The sequence below is a fragment of the Triticum dicoccoides genome, chromosome 3B (assembly GCF_002162155.2).
Source record: "Triticum dicoccoides isolate Atlit2015 ecotype Zavitan chromosome 3B, WEW_v2.0, whole genome shotgun sequence".
In the NCBI taxonomy this organism is placed as follows: Eukaryota; Viridiplantae; Streptophyta; class Magnoliopsida; order Poales; family Poaceae; genus Triticum; species Triticum dicoccoides.
Genome location: NC_041385.1, coordinates 615,176,286 through 615,181,897, shown reverse-complemented (window position 1 = coordinate 615,181,897; position 5,612 = coordinate 615,176,286). Strand labels below are relative to the sequence as shown.

The following is a 5,612-nucleotide window of genomic DNA, read 5'->3' as shown; positions in this document are numbered from 1 at the left end:
AGCAGGTCCAAAAACACCTATTCCATAGGCCATAGTCCTTGTTTGTGTGCACTGTACACCATATTCATATATACTTCCAAGGTAAAGTTGTGATGCACATCAGTGGCGGAGGGTAATTTTTTTAGGTAGGGTTGACTCTAGAGTGTTAGTAAATTAAATGCAGAAACAAAGTCCAATATCTCATATCTAAATTACGTCCAAGACAAGGAAATTACAATGAACACAGGAAACTAACATGTACACCTAATCAACGGAAACACCTATAAGGCATAATCTCTAGTCACACATATACATATGCAATCTTTAAAACAATGACATGAAGATTGCACTAATAAATACATAAAGAACTATATCCAACTGTTAGTCTGAACAAAGAACAATGACAATAGATCACAAAGTAGACAACTCCCTAATGGAATGTTTTTTGTTTGAACATATAATGGAATTGTATCCTCCTATAGGAACAGAGAACAAAGACAACATGATCTAGTCGTCAATTCTTCTCACAGCAGCAGCTACCGATAGAGCTGCTGGCCACCATCCGCCTACCACCGACATTGCGTTGTCTGGTTGCGCGCGGCTGCTGCCGTTGTCCGCTGCAGCTCGCAGTAGCTGCTAGCCATAGCATTCCTCATTCACTCACATGGTGCTTGTAAATTGTCTCATAAAAAAATCTAAAGAGTTCATAGCAAGATGGTGCTTATACAAGAAGTGCCAAGAGAACTTGACCATGATTTCAGTATTCACTACCTACATGATGCACATTCATCTTGCATACAATACTTACAGTGATGAGCCATAGCATGTTCCTTTTCCTACGAACTATGCGTGTCTGCAGTATGACTAAACCCCTGAAAGGACAACTTACACCTAATAGATGCCCACAAACTTATATAATTCGGTATTGCTTCAAAATAGTTTGTAACTGCGTTGCTATTTCTGAACACTATGGCAAAAAATCCATCATATATGGTTTATGTGGTCTCAATGTCCACAACCATAAAATTTGGTATGCTTGCAAATACTCTATAATTGTGAGATTTCTTTATGATCAGTAGCAAGGAAAGACACCATAAGTTCTTGAATATTTGCATGTTTGTTATTTTATTATGGATGGTACTGTAGTGGAGAGCTTTTACTCCAACAATATGCTTTCAATTAGTGGGGAATACTAAAAAAATCATGTATGTGCACTTTCATTGTAATCACATGCACGCATACACCTAATAGAAGAAGTAATGTGTGTAACATTACTTCAAGACCACCAATCTGAAATTGTATGCCACAGAATAACTTACAGCTAATTAAAACAAATGAGAGATTCACAACTGGTCCGTATTATAATTGTTATAGCCTTCAAAAAACTCTATAACTAAAATAGAAATTATGCTGAAGTGAACCCATCATCTTCATTATACCTATCTAGGTAGCTTCAAGAAAACTGCACTACCCAAAACAAGAGGTTACCTTCATGAAGGAATTACTCCATGTTTACCGTAGCCTCGATGTCTCGAAGGCATACAACAGCAAGGCTCGCATTGTGCAGGATCCTTGGTAGGATTCCCCTGGAATTCCTCTGTAATGACCTTCCGCATCGATGCATCCTCCCCAACAGTCCACCGTTGGGCCCTTTTGTAGTTTGGTGCATCGATCAGGTGCTGCATGTCAAACCTGATCAGGAGTGGAGCATCGAAGGCATCCGACAAGGCACATGTTATGCAGGACCTTGTGCAGGACAGGAGTGAACCAACGAAGAGGGCACGAATGGGTGGAGCATTGACTCAGTGAGCTCGCAGGTGTCGTAGTAGATGACGAAGGAACCACAACACTTTGGTAACCTGTAACCAACAATAATTACTATCCCTAGTAGATACATACTACACATGCCAATTTTCATGGACAAACACTCATACGTTCATGAAAATTTACTGAACATGACCAACTCATATGTCAAGTTGATGACATGAGAAGTGATTACCAACTAATAGAGTTATGCTAAGCTCGCGTAGGTGGGATGTTGTAGTGACTGCGCAAGCCATCAATAACTCTGGCCACGGACTTTGCCATCGCAGGTAAGGTCACCTTACAAATTGATTAGTGCCAACCAAGTTAGTAAATAATTGAACTAAAGTTCGAATATGTGTGTGTTCGCTCGCTGCAGTACCGCGAGACGAAGACAACTGCACCTCTGTCATCAACTTCTTGTATATGCTCCTTCTCCGCCAACTCCAGGGAGCTATGTGTCTGCATCTTAACTTCTTAAGTGAACAACATCAACAGACACCAAAGGTGATCCATCAGAGAGGTTACCTTGATGCGCTTGGAGATTCGGGAGTGAGAGGCCTCAAGGTCATGGGCAGAGTCACCGTGGAGCGTGCCAAGGCTATGCTTGAGCAAGTTGAGGCTCGAGGCAGCAAGGCTCCTCAGGTCGGCGACGGTGGACACCTGCACGGCGTGGATCTGATCTTGGCCTCATCAGTGAGGAGGGATAGAGGAAGCCGCGGCTGACTGTGATGGGAGAGAGAGACCCTTCGCTGTCGGATGGCGACAAGGAGCCGAAGAGGGATTCGGGGCTGACCTCCGTATTGGGCTTGGACGACGTGACTGCCAGCAAGCACCAGTCAGGAGGGAGCTGCCGGAGGCAGCACCGCCTGGTGCCACAGCTTGAGGGCGTCGGCGCCCAGGAGCACAAGGGAGAGCGGCTGATTTGAGTTGGACGGTGGCGGCAAGTTTCTCGGGAGAGAGAGGGGGGTTTGTGGGAGATGGGGTGTGCGACGTGTGTGATCGTGGATGTTTTCCTTCTTTATCGTTGGGGGGCATGGGAGCGAGGTTGAATCGTCATGTTTTTTCTTTATCGTGTGGATTGCATTTTTTCCTTTGCATGGAGCTGACGAGGTGGGGTGGAGGTTGGTCGCGCGATGGTTGTCGTAAGAAGGAGGTGAGGATCGAACGAGGATGAACCATCACGACGTTCGAGGCAGCGTTGACTCTAGAGTGTTAATAAATTAAATGCAGAAACAAAGTCCAATGTCGCATATCTAAATTACGTCCAAGGCAAGGAAATTACAATGAACACTGGAAACTAACATGTACACCTTACTTGCATTTCCCAAATCAACGGAAACACCTATAAGGCATAATCTCTAGTCACACATATACATATGCAATCTTTAAAACAATGACAAGAAGAATGCACTAATAAATACATAAAGAACTATATCTAATTGTTAGTCTGAACAGAGAACAATGACAATAGATCACAAAGTAGACAACTCCCTAATGGAATGATTTTTGTTTGAACGGTTAATGGAATTGTATCCTCCTATAGGAACAGAGAACAAAGACAACGCTCTAGTCGTCAAATCTTCTCACAACATCAGCTATCGATAGGGCTGCTGGCCACTATCCGCCTGCCACCGACATTGTGTTGTCCGGTTGCCTGCCGCTGCTGCCATTGTCCGCTGCAGCTCGCAGTAGCTGCTAGCCATAGCATTCCTCATTCACTCAGATGGTGCTTGTAAATTGTCTCATAAAACAATATAAAGATTTCATAGCAGATGGTGCTTGTACAAGAAGTGCCAAGAGAACTTGATCATGATTTCAGTATTCACTACCTACATGATGCAAATTCATCTTGCATACAATACTTACAATAATGAGCTATAGCATGTTCCTTTTCCTACGAACTATGTTGTTTGCAGTATGACTAAACCCCTGAAAGGACAACTTACACCTAATAGATGCCCACAAACTTATATAATTCGGTATGCTTCAAAATAGTTTGTAACTCGATGCTATTTCTAAACACTATGGCAAAAAATCCATCATATATGGTTTATGTGGTCTCAATGTCTAGAACCATAAAATTTGGTATGCTTGCAAATACTCTACAATTGTGAGATTTCTTTCTGATCAGTAACAAGGAAAGACACCATAAGTTCTTGAATATTTGCATGTTTGTTATTTTCTTATGGATGGTACTGTAGTGGAGAGATTTTACTCCAACAATATGCTTTCAGTTAGTGGGGAAAACTAAAAAAATCATGTATGTGCACTTTCATTGTAATCACATGCGCATGCATGCATACACCTAATAGAAGAAGTAATGTGTGTAATTACTTCAAGACCACCAATCTGAAATTGTATACCACAGAACAACTTACAACTAATCGAAACAAATGATAGGTTCACAATTGGTTCATATTATAATTGTTGTAGCCTTCAAAGAACTCTATAACTAAAACAGAAATTATGCTGAAGCAAACCCATCATCTTCATTATACCTATCTAGGTAGCTTCAAGAAAACTGCACTACCCAAAACAAGAGGTTACCTTCCTGAAGGAATTACTCCATGTTTACCGTAGCCTCGATGTCTCGAAGGCATACAACAACAAGGCTCACATTGTGCAGGATCCTTGGTAGGATTCCCCTAAAATTCCTCTGTAATGACCTTCCGCATTGATGCATCCTCCCGAGCATTCCACCGCTGGGCCCTTTTGTTGTCTGGTGCATCGATCAGATGTTGCATGCCACACCTGATCAGGAGTGGAGCATCGAAGGCATCCAACAAGGCACATGTTGTGTAGAACCTTGTGCAGGACAGGAGTAAACCAACGAAGAGGGACGAATGGGTGGAGAGCATTGACTCGGCGAGCTCGCAGGTGTGGTGGTAGATGACGAAGGAGCCATAACACTTTGGTAACCTGTAACCAACAATAATTACTATCCCTGGTAGATACATACTACACCTGCCAATTTTCATGGACAAGCACTCATACGTTCATGAAAAATTACTGAACATGACCAACTCATATGTCAAGTTGATGACAGGAGAAGTGATTACCAACTAACAGAGCTATGCTAAGCTCGCGTAGGTGGGATGATGTAGTGACTGCGCAAGCCATGAATAACTATGGCCACGGACTTTGCCATCTCAGGTAAGGTCACCTTGCAAACTGATTAGTGCCAACCAAGTTAGTAAATAACTGAACTAAAGTTCGAATATGTGTGTGTTCGCTCACTGCAGTACCGCAAGACGAAGACAACTGCACCTCTGTCATCAACTTCTTGTATATGCTCCTTCTCCGCCAACTCTAGGGAGCTCTGTGTGTGCATCTTAACTTCTTAAGTGAACAACATCAGCAGACACCGAAGGTGATCCATCAGAGAGGTTACCTTGATGCGCTTGGAGATTCAGGAGTGAGAGGCCTTGAGGTCACGGGCAGAGTCACCGTGGAGCGCCGAGGTTATGCTTGAGCAAGTTGAGGCTCGAGGCGGCGAGGCTCCTCAGGTCGGCGATGGTGGACACCCGCATGGCGTGGATCTGATCTTGGCCTCATCAGTGAGGAGGGATAGAGGAAGCCACGGCTGACTGCGATGGGAGAGAGAGACCCTTCGCTGCCGGATGGCGACAAAGAGCTGACGAGGGATTCAGGGTTGGCCTTCGTCTTGGGCTTGGACGATGTGACTGCCAGCAAGCACCAGTCAGGAGGGAGCTGCCGGAGGCAGCACCGCCTGGTGCCACGACTTGAGGGCGTCGGCGGCCAGGAGCACGAGGGAGAGCGGCTGATTCAATTTGGACAACGGCGACATGTTTCTCGGGAGAGAGAGA

General features: G+C 44.2%; 1 pseudogene; it reads right to left on the bottom strand.

The window, feature by feature from the left end:
- Positions 1-4,861: 4,861 nt before the first annotated feature.
- Positions 4,862-5,593, bottom strand: LOC119279719 (annotated as a pseudogene).
- Positions 5,594-5,612: the final 19 nt, after the last annotated feature.